Below are 17,070 nucleotides of genomic sequence, written 5' to 3' on the forward strand. Positions count from 1 at the left end.
ATCCTAGAGGCCACACCCCCGAGGGGTAAGGGCAGAGGCCAGAGTGGGACGTCTGGTGGAGGAGAGGGGCTTTGGCATCACACAGACCCAGGGCTGAGCCCGCCTCTGCCCCTTACTGGCTCTGCGTTGGCCCTGAGTCAGCACGTGACCAGCCTGTGCTTTTTTTTTTTTAAAAACCAGTGGACACCCCAGGGCATCCAATCTGTGCCCAGGCAACCAAGTGAGCCTCACTTTCCATGTTTATAAAAGGGAGCTCTCCACCCCGGGCTCACAGGAAGAACGGCCTGTACCTACAGTGTCTGATGTCCCCAACCCCCTCTGATTGTGGTGGCCCAGGGTAGACAGGGGACCGGAGGCAAAAATTACACTCAGCTCCCCAGACCTGGAGATTTTTGTTCAGAAGCCAATAAATCAACAGCATCGCGAGGATTCGATGCACGTGCTTTGTACGCTGTAAGCGCTAGGTAGGGGTCGAAGGGCGGGGGCGGGAGAACTGGGGCCGTGGGAAGAGAGTGCACAGGATGCAGGGGAGGAAGGAGGAAGGAACCTCCAGGAGGGGGAGCGGCCTGAGGCTGATGGGAACCACGGTGTCTGTTAGGCAGGAAAGAGAAGCCAGGTCCAGCTTCGCGGGCAGCAGCAACTACAGAGACAAACACAGACTTTGCTGGGAAGCCCAGGAGGCTGAAGCCGCCGTCCCCCCGGCCCTCGGGGGTGAGGTTCCCTCGAAGGACTGGCTGTTCGTCCGGGGGGGTCTCTTCCTTCTATCGGCTGCTTACCCTTCTGGCTACTTTCCTATTAACAAGACAGCCTGGGGAAGGAAGGGGGCGGGGAGGGAGGCTCATTTCAGGCCATTTGGCTTCTTGTTTAATCTAAAGGACAGGATGGCCACTGTAGAAAGTGTCCTTATCAAGAAGGATGGGGTCACAGAGCTCCAAACCCTTGTGGGGAGCCAGGTACAGGGCGGGTCACAGACTTACCCAAGGTCACCCTCGTTAACAGCAGGGCCAGTCTCCTGCTGTCCTGCTACACCCCCCAGCCTCCCGGGCCTGCTTTCATCCCTGACCTACTTCTCCCAGGATAATTGAGAAATGAGTGATGGGAGCTGCAGGCTTCTGCTTGCTGTCGAGAGCTGGGTGGCTGTTCATAAACTTTTAAAGCATCTGGACCTTTCTCTAAAACAACAACAAAATCAGTCTCAGGCACGTTGCGTTATATAAAAATGGTCTTATTCTTGATACAAATTTATTTCACAAATGCAGAGAAGTGGAACGTACCATTTGTACCGAAGAGGAGGAAATGATTGCTATAAGGAGATTTAAGGTTGCTAAGAATGGGGTAGGAGAGTTTCCAAAAGGAATCCCACCTCGAGGTGGGACTGGCTTTGTGGGAGGGATGGGATTATGACCCCCAGCCCTTCCTTCCTGAGATGGAGACCTGAGGGATGGCACGAGGGCAGGTTGTGGCCCCCAAGTTAGGCAGTAGGAAGGGGATGGCGTGTCATGTGTCCTAGGACCTGCCTTCAAACCCAGCACCTTGTAGGGACAGGTTTGTGTCCTGGGGAACTGGCTTTGTCATGTCATGTCATGGGAACCCTGCCAATTTTGCTAAGGACCCAAGGGAGGAAATGCTGCCAGTAAAGGAAGCACCAGACGGCAGGAGGCTCAGCCTCAGCAACAGGGCCTTGGGTTGTCAGTAGCAGAGCCAGAGTCTTTGTCCGTTCGGGTTGCTATAGCAAAATACCACAGACTGGGGGGCTTAAACAACACACATTTATTTCTCACACTTATGGAGGCTGGAAGTCTGAGATCAAGGTGCCAGCAGACTTGGTTCCTGGTAAGGCCTCTCCTCCTGGCTTGCAGACGGCCACCTTCTCGCTGTGTCCTCACAGGGCGGACAGAGAACATTCTGGTGTCTCTTCCTCTTAAAAGGGCACCAATCCCGTCATGGGGGCCTCACCCTCATGACCTCATCTAAACCTAATTTCCGCCCAGAGGCCCCACCCCCTTATACCATCATACTGGGGGTCAGGGCTTCAACATGTGGATTTTGGGGGGGACACAGACATTCAGCCCATAACACCTGGGCTCCATGCCTCCCCATCATCTCTTTGTCTCCCTATTCATTTATGCTGGCCTCTGGGCAGTGCTTCTCAAGGTGTCCATGGTAAGGAACCAGTTTTTTTTTTTTTCTTTTGGCCGCCCCCCTCAGTTTTCAGAATCCTACTTCCCCGACCAGGGATTGAACCCAGGGCCATGGCAGTGAAAGCGCCGAGTCCTAACCACTGGACCGCCAGGGAAGTCCCAAGGACCAGTTTCGTTATTTGCAATGAAGTATGATGTGTGCTGAGAAAAATGAGATGACTGTATGAAATACAAGCTCATTTTTTTTTTTATGATTGGGTTCCATGCCGTAGCATTGCTGTTGAATTGGCATGAATGCCCCTGAATGCTCCTGCTTGCTTTCTGTCTCCGTCTCATTCTGGAGCAGGGACTGAACCTTTGAGGGCCTCCTGCTGCAGACCACCCTTTCAGTGGCGCTCCTTAGAGCTCCATAGAAGGTACGCCATCAGCCGTGGAGAGGTGTTATCTGAAGCTTCCAGAGACAAAATGTCACGAGCCCCAGCTCAGCAAGGTCCTCACTGGGCCTTTTCACCTTCGTTATCTTGGGATGTGTGGGGTCTGTAAGGAGGATGGTCATCTGGTTGCCTCTCTCTCAATGGCATTCTGAGGTAGCAGAAGCACAGGCCTGAGTCAGAGAGCGGAAGGCAAATCTACCTCCCCCACTTGTGAGCTGTGTGAATTTGGGGTGAGTGATTAACTGGTATGTGCCTCAGTTTCTCCATCTAGCAAATGGAGGTGATGGTAGCTTCCCCTCAGGGAGCTTCCCCTCAGGGAGGTGAAGATTAAGTGAGACGTGCCTGAACTAGGCACGGTGCCCCATCCCTCTCTCTTCCTCCTTCCTCTGAAGAAGGGCCCCAGTGGAGAGGTAGGACTCTGCCCCAGGGGAGAGAGGCGTGCGCTTGACAAGAGCAAAGGGTCGTCTTTCACAAAAATCACAGGATGTCCAAAAAGAGGGTCTGAGTCAGCACAACTGGGAATCCAGACAGGAATGAAGATTTCCCTGGAGAAAATTTCCCCAGCAAGAGCACTGGAGCAAGAAAGGTCGGATGTCAGCTCAACCTCAGACCGGTTGACCAGATAGCTCAAATCCTGCATTCAGATTTTCTGGGGGATGATGCTCTGACCAGAGAGGAGACTGACCTCCAAGGTATCTAACATAAATACGACGCATGTGAGCACCAAACAGCTGGTATGTCTGTGGTTTCTGGGTTTCGCTCAGTAAGCCTCCAAAGCCCGATCTTGGGGCATTGAGATGAATGTCATGAGACCCGGGGCCTGACACTCATCAGCAGCAGAGTGGCAGCAGAGGGCCCTGTATTCGTTTGCTCAGGCTGCTGTAACGAAGTCCTGCGGACTAGGCTGCTTAAACAACAGAAATGTCTTGTCTCACATCTGGTGGCTAGAAATCTGAGATCAAGGTGTGGGCAGAGTTGGCTCCTGCTGAGGGCTGTGACAGAAGGGTCTGTTCCAGGCTTCTCTCCTTGGCCTGTGGTTGGCTGTCTTCCCCCTGTGTCTTCACGTCGTCTTGCCGCTGTACGTGTCTTGTGTCCCAATTTCCCCTTCTTATAAGGACACCAGTCACATTGGATTAGGGCCCGCCCTAGTCATGTCACTTTAAATTAATTACCTCCTTAAAGGCCCTATCTCCACATACAGTCACATTCTGAGGTCCTGGGGGTGTATGGATTCAACGTATGAATTCTGGGGCCAATTCGGCCCGTTAGAGCCCTTGAACCAACTGGTCTCAGTTTCACCAGCAGAGAGATAATGGGTGAGCCTGTGGGTTTCCAGATTTCTCCTGATTTTAAGCAGATTCAGGTTCAGCCCAGAACTGTGCATCAACCTGCCAAATGCAGCTGAATGTGTGACTTAGGCCATGTCATCTTTCCAGGTTAAAATTTATTTATAAAGCACAGATAATGAAAATAACATCTATTTATCTCCCTAGGTGTTCTGAGCCTTAAGTTACAGATGCAGGGGTGATGCGTTACAAAACCAAACAAATGAGTCCTTAGGACAGGCGACTCAGGCAAATAAACCGTCACCACCGCAACAAAAGAAGCTTTCAAACCCACAAGACAAGACAAGATTGTAACGCCTTCCTAACAACATTGCTTTATTGACGCAAGGCAAGGAAAACGACATTAAATTCTATTGATTCTCTTTGAGATCTAATAATATGCTTTATTCAGATCTTATTCACATCCCTCTTCTTCCACGGGTCTATCTCAGGAGCTGACATTGGCCAGTTACAAAACAGAATTGGTTCTGCTGTCATTGGAAGTCACAGAGGCGAACGTGTTTTCGAACACAAAATCTACCATGCTTTCTTTGGGAAATAAGGCACAGCTGGAAAAAAAAATCTCACTTCAAAACAAAATTGAAAGCGTGGCTAACTTGAGATTTATTTGATTAGTCTTTCTCTGGGCTAATCAGTTTTAGAACCCATTCCTATTGGCACCAATGCGCCGATAAAATATCCAGCAGGAGAGAAGTATCACATCACTCAGAGAAACAAGGTTGTTCTTTTTTTTTTTTTCCGGCGCCGGGGCCGCTCCAGAGCCGGCAGCCTCAGTGAGGCCGCCCTCCCCTCGGCCTCCGGGGCACTTCCGTGGCGGCGGAGGGAAGAGACCCCGAGCTGCGGGAGTTCCAGCTCTGCGGAAACGCGGGCTCCGTTCTGGGCGCGGGGGGTGGGACCCGCTTGTTCATTTTTTTAAAAAGCATTGAATCAATGTTTACACTGCTGAGTCAAGTTATTTATACATATGCTATAGGTTTTGCATCTCCAGAATATGTTTGCATTAAGAGTATGATAAATTGTACCTGACTTACTTGTGAAAAATCATCTTGAGAAAGGTTTCTTTTTCCCTGGGAAAATATGGAAATGACACATGGTGTGTACAGCCAGAAACACTCAGCAGAAGGAGAGGCGGGTTTTTAGCTGTCACAATGGATGGTTAAGAATTTCGGATTTGGGTCAGTGTCATTACGCTCAAGTCACTTCACCTCGAAACCTCATTCTTCATCTCCAGAATAGGTTCCAAACTCAGTGTTTTCTGTAAATATTCAATAGGATAATACGTGCACAGAGTTCGACATTAACCCTCCCAGAGGCCAATAAGAATCCAATAAATGCCAACTTCTCTATCATATCCTTACAGAAGAATGCTTGCCTGCTTTACCTTTCGTCTGTGGAAAAATCACAAAAAGGATTAAGTTTGTTGAAAAGAAAGGTGGGTCTTGGGCCCCCTTAGCACACGTTTTCTCCATCCTTTCTAAAAAGTGATGCTAACAAGCGAACAGGTGTTATAGGGAGAAGGTGGAGTAACCAGAACATTCCTACGTTGCTGGTGGGAATGTTAAAGAGTGTAGACCTTTTGGAAAACTCTTTGGTGGTGCCTCAAAAGTTAAACAGATATGGCCCAGCAGTTCCACTCCTAGGTATATACTCAGGAGAATTGAAAACATGCATTCATACAAAAACTGGTGCATAAATGTTCACCACAGGATTATTTGCCGTAGTGGAAAGGTGGAAAGACACAGCTCAAGTGTCTAGCAACTAATGAATGGATAAACAACATATGGGACAGCCGTGCCAGGGAATTTTATTGGGCAACAAGGGACAGTGAGGTACGGACACAAGCTACAACATGGATAAACCCTGAAAACATGATGCTGATGGAAAGAAACCAGTCGCAAAAGGCTACATACAGCATGATTTCATTCATACGGAACATGCAGAATAAACAGCTCTATAGAGACAGAAAGTAATTCGTGGTTGCCTAGGGCTGGGAGGGAGGGCAGGAATGGGGAGCGACCGCTAATGGACACAGGGTTTCTTTTTGGAAGGATGAAAATTTTCTGCAATTAGAGAGTGATGATGGTCATACAACTTTGTGAATATTCTCAGGACACTGAACTGTACCTTCTAAAGTGGTGAATTTTATGCTTTATGAATTGTATCTGGAAAAAAAAATCAATGAATGCTTAATGTGGAAAATAAGAAAACAAGGAAACAAAAATTGTCATTGTAGCATCCAGAGATAAGCACTGCAAATGCTTTGATGTAGATCCTTCCAGACTGATGCAAATATATACATTTAAAAAATAAAATAAAATGGGATCATACCAAACATACTGTTGAGTGAAAGGTGTTTTTTTTTTTTTGTATTACTGTTACTTTTCCCCTCGATATTAAGAAATTGCCTCTCTAAACATAGGCGGCATCCACCTCAGAGTCTTCTCAAATGTCTTGCCTTTCCACTTTCCTCGGCCAAGCTGTGCTTCTTCTCTTTCCAAAGCTCTTCTTAGGACTTTTCAAGCGAATCTATTCGCCTTGGATCACCAGAGTGCTTTCAGTTGCTTCCTGTCACAGCTTGACCTGTTACAAGCTATTTCATTCATATCCATGATTTCAGTGGAATTGTTCCCTAAACCCATATTTCTACCTTGACCTCTATTCCATACACTAGTCCTGCATCTCCAAATGCCTACTGGAAATTCCCACTTGAACATTCATCACTGACATTATCATAAGACTAAACTCGAACTCATTATATTTTTCAATGCCCCAGCCAGGCACAGCGGAAGATTTGAATTTTGAAGTGGACGTTCATGCCCACACTTGACCTTTCTCATTCAAGTCAAGCTTTTTAGAAGCCGTGGAAACCTACTCTGGCTAACTTAGAAAAGGTAGGTATGGAGGGAGATGGGGTAGCTCACACAATAGGCAGGGGGGAAGGCCGGGGAACCAGATTTGGAAAAAGGGCAGGAAAATGGCATTCCGGGGGCTGCACGGCAGTGACCACAGCCAGGTCGGCCCCCGAGCGAGGTCTGGGCCGGTGCCTGCTGCTGGTACAGGCATCCCTGCCGCTGCTGCCGGGCATGCTAATGGTCCCGTGTCACTCTAGCAATTGCTCAGAGTGAAGAGAGCAGTCAGATATGGGACAGTGTAAAGAAAAACAAGTGCCTATCCACTTAGTCTTGGTTTCCTTAAACCAAGAAAAATGGAGATCATTTTCCTAACCACCTCGTGGGGTTGTAAGAAGGTCAGCTGGTATTTTGGAAGATACTTTGTAAACCACGAGCCCCTCCACAAGTGTGGGTTGTTTCTACTAAGAAGTGAGGTTTTCCTTCCAATCTCTGTTCTGTTCCTGACGGCGTACCTCTCCTCCCCCTCAGGGTTTCCATATCCCCTCATGGCCCCCATATCCCCTCACTGCCTCCTGTTGGCTGAAAAAAATGCACAACATGAGAATGGTGAGTTAAGTTTTATTTGGGGCAAAATGAGAACTATAGCCCGGGAGACGGGATTTCAGACAGCTCTGAGAAACTGCTCCAAAGAGCTGGGGGGGAAGGTCAGTATATATGTGATTTTGGTAAAGGGAGAGTACATGCAGTCAAGCACATTTTTTTTGTAGAAGGTTTCTGCTAGTCTCGTGAAGGTTACTGCTAGTCATGAGGTGCAGGCGTCACCATGAAGGATTTTAGTGCTTTTCTAGATACGAGGAGATGCAAGAATTGGGCTCAGAAAATCTTCACCTGAAAATACCTATCTGAAGATCTGTTCTGCCAGTTTTCTCCAGAGCACAGAGTGCCTCATTTCTGATCTTCACCCTGAGCTCCCTTCAGGGGGTGTTGAAGGTCAGCAGCTGCAGTGGCTCGTAATTGAATCCTTGTAGAGGTAGATGGCAAGTACCAATTTGTAGGTGACACTCCAGATCCCCTCACGGGCCCCACGTCTAAGCCATGCTTATTATTCCTTCTTCTTCCCACCTGTCCCTTCCCATCATCATTGGCCCATAGCATTCAGCTGCAACAATGGAAACCGCTCATTCCCAAGCTTGATGATACATTGGACTCACCTGGGGCAGTATTTCTGCTTCAGAGGAGCTGTGAGATCTCCCAAGCCATATTCTCAACAAGCTACTGAGGAGATCACAGCGGGAGCAGACCCACCAACCCACCAACTGAAATCTACAAACTGAGATTGTTACATGGAGCATTAGTCCTCTGAAAAAGGGTTCTATATTGAAATGTCTGTAAAACGCAGCCTCCAGAGATTCACAATTGAAGAGGTCCTGCAGGTGAGATACCTGTGAAACTGTCCAATCCAGAATGTCTAAGACCTATGAGCTTGTGAGAGCTTCAGAGGTGTCTCTTGTTATGCTAATGAGGTAACTTTTGGAAGCACCTGAGGATGGGGGGGGGGGCTGGTTGCCACGCAGCCAACCCTGTGATTGGAGGGTTGCACCTTTGAGTCCCACCCCTTCACCCAGTGGAGAGGGGCTGATGGCCAATGATGCAATCACTTATGCCTACGTAAGGAAGCCTCCGTAAAAAATCAAAAGGATGGGGTTCTGAGAGCTTCTGGGTTGGTGAACACATGGAGCTGCTGCAACAGTGGTGCCTGGAGAGGACATGGAACCTCCCAGCCCCTTCCCACTGCCCTGTGCTGTGCATCTCTTCCGTCTGGCCGTTCCTGAGTTACAGCCTCTCGTAATAAACTGGTGATCCGGTAAGTAAAATGTTTCTCTGAGTTCTGTGAGCTGCTCTAGCAAAGTACTCGAACCTGAGAAGGTTGTAGCAACCTCTGATTTATAGCCAGTTGGTCAGAAGCATAGATGGCAACCTGGACTCGTGCCTGGAGTCTGAGTGGTAGTCACCTAGGACTGAGTCCCTCGCCTGTGGGATCTGATGCTGTCTGGGTAGGCACTGTGGGAACGGAGCTGAACTGCAGGACACCCAGCTGGTGTCCCGAGAATCGCTTGTTGGTGTGGGATCCCCTCCCCACATTGGATTTGGTACTAGAACTCATTCAGTCCCATAACATCTGTTAAAATTCTACCAAGAGAATATTCTGAGAAATATACTAACACTTTGGGGAAACCCTGGCCTATGGAATCAATTTGGAATTCCTTACTCTGGTTTCCAAGGTTTTTGACCACCTGGCTGCAAGCTTCATTTCCTCCCGTGCCTCTATATATACAGTCAGCCAGGGGATTGGTTCCAGGACCCCCGCGGATACCCAAATCCTCAGATGCTCAAGTCCCCTATATAAAATGTCCTAGTATTTGCATATACCTCATCTAATACAATTAATACCTAATACAATGTAAATAGTTGCCAGGCATGGGGCAAATTCAAGTTTTGCTTTTTGGAACTTTCTGGAATTTTTTTTCCCCGAATATTTTCTACTGGTGGTTAGAGGAACTGCGTATCCAGAGCCCCTGGAGCTTGTCCTGCCTCTGCAGTTGTGCTGGGTTGATGTCCTGCCTCCTCAACCACCCCCTAAAAGCAGTAACCAGGTGCTAGGTACTTTTAGTCCCCTTTCCTGGTGCAGGGCCCTCCGAGGTAGGGGCCTGGTAAATAGCTGTCGGTTTGCTGAGTGTCTTGGGATTTGTGGGTTTGGTTTCTTCTCAGCTGGTGCTTCCCCACCTCCTGGACATCCTGTTTGTGCGGCTTGGGGTCACCCTGGAGGGCGGAGTGCCGGTCAGGGCTGCTGAGTGGCTAACATGACTGTCTAGGGCAACCATGGAAGGGACGGAGGGGAGGTCCGGGGGGAGGAACACAGCCGCCGAGAGGGTCTTGGGAGGGAGTGACCGGCTGAGTATGTGGCCCAAGGAGGTGAGAGTTCTGGGGTTAGTCCCTGCTCTCTAGGGGCCTCAATCCAGCAGCCAAAAAAGAGGGGGCTGGGTCTGAACTTTTCCCTACGCTTGTCCCGCCTCCACCAGTCACTGGGGAACTGGCACTTCCGGTTGCTTCTGTAATGCCTTCCCGTTCTCTCCAATGAGAATGCAAGGGGCAGTGATGCTATCACAGGGAAAGCTTTGAATCTGCTCTGACGCACTAAGGGAGCGAATTCACATTGTTATCCGTACTCACAAGTTACTGGTCATCCATGTCGTGCTCTGAGGTTGGGGCCTTGCCGTACTGCCCAGGTCTCCTAGGACTGTGGCTTCCAAACTTCCCTGTGCGTCTGGTTGGCCTGTAGGCCGTGTTCAAAGGCACCGGGCCTCACCCAGGAGCTGCTAGGTCAGCAGGTCCGGGGCGGGGCTGGAGGTTTTGCAGCTCTAACAAGTTCCCAGGTGATGCTGATGCTGCCGGTCTGGGGAATCACACTCCGAGAACAATTGATTTGGGGCATCACGCCCTTCCGGCTTCCCCAGCCCTGCCACCTGCAGCAAGTGTCTCCCCACCGAAGTGAGGGGCTTTCAGTGGCTTTCATTATGCTGGGGATAGTCTGACCTCCATTTCAGTCTGTCTCCTCTAATTCTTTTGGTGGACGGATGGACAGCGGAGAGGGGAGGAAATTAGGGATAAAAAGATCGCCGAGCTTAGTAAATGGTAGAGCCAGTATTTAAACTGTGGTCATTCTGATTACAAAACTCCCTCTGTGGACCACTTTGCTATGTGCTTTTGGAAACCTTTTAACAAAGAACCTGTTGTCAGGTTAAGACACCAGCTACTTCCCCGGCTCTTTCTGACAGTGTGTTGGGGATATTTCCAACGAGATGATTCAATGAAAACACTTAAAACAAGGCCTGACATAGAACAAACATCCAAGACATGTACACAGACGTACGTCCTGTAGCACAGAGATTAGAAGCATAGGCTCTAGGTCAGAATGCCTGCGTTTGAATCCTGGCTCTGCCACTTATTAGCTCTTTGGGCAAGTTAGTTAAGCTCTCTGTAACCCAGCCTCCGCATCTGTAAAATGGGGAGGATAATAGTAGTACTTCCAGGCTTAGAACGGAGATCCACTGAATTCTTATCTGTAAAATACTTAGGACAGTGTTATCATTTCTGGTTCAATGCTTTTGTGCAAACTAAAGTATAAAGGGCATGGTAAAGGCAACTCAGACAGGCCTGGACTTTCAATGGGGTTATTCTGAACACTTTACTGAATGTCTAGATGAATGCGAGCTGGAGTCACACTCCCTGGACTCAAGTCTTGGCTAAAAACGACTCCTTAGTGAACTGGAACAAACAGCCTCACGTTTTTCATCTGTTCAATTGGGATAACCGCAGTAGTTCCTTCACAGGATGGCTTTGTGGACTACATGAATTAAACTGGACTTTAAAGCATTAGAACAGTGCCTGGCCTGGACTCTGTGCCCAATACGTGTCGGCTGGTATTCACAGAGAGTGGGCAGTACCTGTGGGCCTGACAGCCTTCAATCTGTTTTCCAAAGCACGTCTCCGGTTAGGTCCCTGTCACCTTGCACAGAGGGATAAGCATGTGAGTGAAGACTGTCGTAGTCTTGCTGCCTGTGTCTCAGTTTCATTTGTTATAGGAACCCACCCGTTTGCTTTTTCTTAGGTAGCCATTCTCCCCAAATCCCAAAGGCCCTGGCGGAATTGTTTTTTGAACTGATGTGTCAAATGCACTTAGACCTCAGATGGGTTTCTTATCTTGCAGCTAATACATTTTTTATAAATCATCAGCTCTGGTTTCCTTTCAAGCTGCAGAGAGGATATCCTTTTCCTGTTAAGCTGCAGAATGATTTTTCCCCCCTTCAAAGTAAAGCATTAACTTCCAGAGCCCTGTAAATCAGTTCAAATGTACATATTATTAGAGTAACAAGCTGAAGTTTTTGGAGCTTATACGATACTTTGGAAGCCTGTATTACAAGGCTTTACATCGATATTTCAGGCATTCCTAACAGTATCCAAACAGTGCACATGACATACAAATACAAAGACCACTGAGCCTTTTCTTCCTTTACCTTTATTTTTTTCATTTTAGAAAATGATAAGTGTTCATTTTAGAAAACTTACACAAATAATTTTTTAAAATCACATATTATTCTACCACCCAGAGCTAACAACTCTTAACAACTTCTATTCTTTTTTTCTGTGCATGTGTATAAATATTTCTTTTACTGAATGTGATCAGGCCAATGGGTGATACATCGTCTATAACTTTTTAAAGGTGTAGGAGGTTGTTGATGTCGGTATAGTCTGGACATGCTGCAATTTGTCTGTAGTTACACACAATGACCATTAAACTAACTTTTTTTTTTTTTTTGGCGGTACGCGGGCCTCTCACTGTTGTGGCCTCTCCCTTTGCGGAGCACAGGCACCGGACGCGCAGGCTCAGCGGCCATGGCTCACGGGCCCAGCCGCTCCGCGGCATGTGGGATCTTCCCGGACCGGGGCATGAACCCGTGTCCCCTGCATCGGCAGGCGGACTCTCAACCACTGCGCCACCAGGGAAGCCCCATTAAACTAACTTTATAAAAATAAATGAGTTTCTGAAATTAAAAAAGTATGATCAGAGGGGCCTGCGTGTCCGGAGCCTGTGCGCCACAAAGGGAGAGACCACAACAGTGAGAGGCCCGCGTACCGCCAAAAAAAAAAAAAAAAAGTATGATCAGGCTGAACATGCTATTTAATAGCAAATATATTGTGAACATTTCTCCATGCTATAAACATTTTTTTACATTACTAAAATGTTTAAAAAATAACTTCTCTTTTCATTGCAAAAGCAACACATATTCATTACAGGAAAATTAATTGAGGTAAAAAACAGGAAGAAAAATTTAAAGTACCCATAATCTCACTATTCACACGTAGCCATCAATAGTTGGGTGCATGTCCTCTTAGACTTTTTTTTGAGTCCAATTATTAAAAAAACCAAAAGATCCTAAAGTACCTATTGTTCTGTGACCTGCCTTTTTCAATCAATTGACTGGTGATCTCTGTGTACACCACTGAAAATGGCTGTGCGGTATCCTTTTTTTTTTATTTTCTTGAAGTATAGTTGTGTTAATTTCTGCTGTACAGCAAAGTGATTCAGTTATACACACACATATATATATATGCATTCTTCTCCATATTCTTTCCATTATGGTTTATCACAGGATATTGAATATATTTCCCTATGTAGGACCTTGTTGTTTATCCATTCTATGTAATAGTCTGCATCTGCTAATCCCAAACTCCCAGTCCATCCCTTCCCCACCTCTCTCCCCCTTGGCAACCACAAGTCTGTTCTCTATGTCCGTGATTCTGCTTCTGATTTGTAAATAAGTTCATTTGTATCATATTTTAGATTTCACATATAAATGATATCATATGGTATTTGTCTTTCTCTTTTTGACTGACTTGGTATGGTATTCTCTAGGTCCATCCATGTTGCTGCAAATGGCATTATTTCATTCTTTTTTATGACTGAGTAGTATTCCATTGTATATATTACCACATCTTCTTTACCCATTCATCTGCCAATGGACGTTTAGGTTGCTTCCATGTCTTTGCTATTGTGAATAGTGCTGCTATGAACGTAGGGGTGCGTGTATCTTTTTGAGTTATAGTTTTGTCTGGATATATGCCCAGGAGTGGGATTGCTGGATCATATGGCAACTCTTTTTAGTTTTTTGAGGAAACTCCATACTGTTTCCCATAGTGGCTGCACCAATTTACATTCCCACCAACCATATAGGAGGGTTCCCTTTTCTCCACACCTTCTCCAGCATTTGTTATTTGTAGATTTGTTAATGATGGCCATTCTGACTGGTGTGAGGTGGTACCTCATTGTAGTTTTGATTTGCATTTCTCTAATAATTAGTGATGTTGAGCAGCTTTTCATGTGCGTGTTGGCCAACTGTATGTCTTTGGAGAAATGTCTATTTAGGTCTTCTTCCCATTTTTCAGTTGGGTTGTTTTCTTGTTGTTGAGTTGTATTTTGCAAATTAAGCCCTCGTTTGTCACATCATCTGCAAATATTTTCTCCCATTTCGTAGGTTGTCTTTTCATTTTGTTTATGGTTCCTTTTGCTGTGCAAAAGCTTGCAAGTTTGATTAGGTCCCATTTGTTTATTTTCGCCTCTATTTCTACTGCCTTGGGAGACTGACCTAAGAAAACATTGGTATGATTTATGTCAGAGAATGTTTTGCCTGTGTTCTCTTCTAGGAGTTTTATGGTGTTGTGTCTTATATTTAAGTCTTAATTCAGAAAATGGCTGTACAGTATTCTGATTTAAGAATGTATTATGGTTTAAACTATTGTTGACATGTAAATCATTTTAATTTTTAAAAATATTAAACAATGTGGTGATGAACACCCTGTAGCTTGATCTTTGGACAAATCTTTATTTCTTCCAGATAAATTCCTTCAAGTAAAGTTGCTGGGTCAAAAGGTTTAAACAAATTTAAGATTTATTGGCAAACTGCCCTCAGAAATATTGTACCAGTTAACATGCCTATTAGTAGTAACTAACAGTTCCCTTCATCATAAAAAAACACTGGTGCTACCTTTCTTTCAATATTTTCCAACTGAATAACTGAAATTTTCTTACCTGTTTTAATTTGCATTTCTTGGTTTAATTTTAGCATTTTAATGTTTATTGGACATTTGATTCGTAAGAGTTGGATATATGATAGGTATCTTCTTTCTTAAAAGATTTATCCTGCAAATGTTTTTCTCATTTTGTCACTTGCTGTTTACCTTTGTAAAACTTTTGAAGTATGATTTAAAAATTTTAATTAATTTTTACTTGATCATTTCTTCCTATGGCATCACGTTTGAGAAATCCTTTCTCTCCTCAAGCTTATATAAATATTAATTACAAAATTTCTAGTATTTTTATATAATTTATATAATATATAAAATTTATATATTATATAATATAAAAATTTATATAATATATAATTTATATAATTTTATTATTTTCTAGCATTTTTATTATTTAAATTCTTGAAATATCTGGAATTAATTGTCACACAGAGAGTAAGGTAAGAGGGTCCAACTTAACTATAATTTTTTAACAGCTTTATTGAGCTATAATTCACATACTATAAAACTTGCCCTTTTAAATTATACAAGTCAGTGGTTTTTAATATATTCAGAGTTGCACAGCCATCACCACTATCTGATTTTAGAACACAGTTGTCATTCCAAAGGGAAACCCTGCACCCATTAGCAGTCACTTCCCATTACCGCTCCCCATCCCGGCCCTGGGCAACCGCTAATTACTTTCTGTCTCTATGGACTTGCCTAATCTGGACGTTTCATATAAATGGAATCATAGTATATGTGGCCTTTGTATCTAGTTTCTTTCACTTAGCATAATGTTCTCAAGGTTCATCCGTGTTAGCATGTATCAGTACTTCATTTTCTTTAATTGCCGAATAATATTCCACTGCATGGATATACCACATTTTGTTTATCCATTCATCAGTTGATGGGCACTCAAGTTTCCAACTTTTGGCTACTATGAATAAGGCTGCTCTGAACATTTGTGTACAAGTCTTTGTGAGCTCAGATGTTTTCAGTTCTCTTGAAGTTCCCCTCCACTCTAATTCCCCTTCCCATAGTCTTCATTATAGATTTAGGCTGGTGAGCCAGCTTTGACCACATGGATGAGGATGTCTCCCAGGGGTGGCAGAACCATAAGGTGGATGTAACTGGGTTTCCAGATGACCACATGGAGCAGAGCTGCCTACCACCGCCCTGGACCACCCACCCACTACTAGGCTGTTATGAGTTCTTCTACCGGAATGTGCAGTTGGTCCACCACTTCATTGAACCAATTTAGGATGCTCAAATTTCCTTTGTAAGATTGAGTTTTTGCTCCATATTCACATCCAGGGCCCTCCACGTTTTGAATCTGGGTGGCACTTGGTGGAGAGTATGCGCACCTGGAGTTCAGGAGAGCTTGTTTCCGATCAGCTCTTTTTTTTTTTTTTTTTTTTGCGGTACGCGGGCCTCTCACTGCTGTGGCCTCTCCCGTTGCGGAGCACAGGCTCCGGACGCGCAGGCTTAGCGGCCATGGCTCACGGGCCCAGCCGCTCCGTGGCACGTGGGATCTTCCCGGACCGGGGCACGAACCCATGTCCCCTGCATCGGCAGGCGGACTCTCAACCACTGCGCCACCAGGGAAGCCCCAGCTCTTCTTTTTAACACACTCACAATCAGCTTCATTTTTGGAAGGCGTTTTAAAGGAATTAGCTGAAGGAGCTTAGTTTCAAAGTTTAGGTTTAAAATGTCCTTCAGTTTCTCAGCATTAACAGATAAAAATGGCAAAAAAGTAAAACGCAATTAAAAAGGCCCTTAAGTGTCGAGTCTATTTGGAACATCAGTGTGTGTAAAGCACAGTGTGCTACGGGTTATCCCACACGGGATCCATTTCTAGATTGGTCTTTGGCTTTTCTGTTATGACTCTTGACATTTGTTTAATTTCACTGATAACAAAACGGAAATAAATAATAAACACATATAATATATATATTTTAGGGGAAATGATCAATAGCGTGCTTTGAGAGGTCACAAAATGCAAAAGGAGTTGGTTTGTGTAAATTCAAAGCTTTGCTCTGAATCATTAGAGTTACCGGATTCTCATGGAATGCACCCAGTATCTCTCTGGCAGATTTACGGACACGGTTTCGCCAACATTTCTGAGGAGTGTCGACAAAGGGACAAAGGAGGTCCACGTGATCTAAGGCTACGAGACACGGAAGAGGGAGAGGGTAATGTCTGTCCTAGTTCACCTCTGCTGGGGACGATGGGGAGTCGGGGCTCCTAAAAACATGTTTTCCCCAAGGAAACATCTTTAATCTTTAAGTGGCCTTAAAGATAAGATCCCCGACATCACGATGCTTAGATTCCAGAGAAAAACCAGTTAGTAAACACATAAATAAGCAAAGAGGGGCTTCCCTGGTGGCGCAGTGGTTGAGAGTCCGCCTGCCGATGCAGGGGACACGGGTTCGTGCCCCGGTCCAGGAAGATCCCACATGCCGCGGAGCGGCTGGGCCCGTGAGCCATGGCCGCTGAGCCTGCGCGTGCGGAGCCTGTGCTCCGCAACGGGAGATGCCGCAACAGTGAGAGGCCCATGTACCGAAAAAAAAAAAAAAAAAGACAATTTCAGAGTGTGGTAAGTGACCCAAAGGGACGAAAAGACTGTGGCTTGATGGAGACTGGGGGCTATGTGTAAGCTCTGTGATGATGC

The sequence above is a fragment of the Delphinus delphis genome, chromosome 2 (assembly GCF_949987515.2).
Source record: "Delphinus delphis chromosome 2, mDelDel1.2, whole genome shotgun sequence".
NCBI lineage: Eukaryota > Metazoa > Chordata > Mammalia > Artiodactyla > Delphinidae > Delphinus > Delphinus delphis.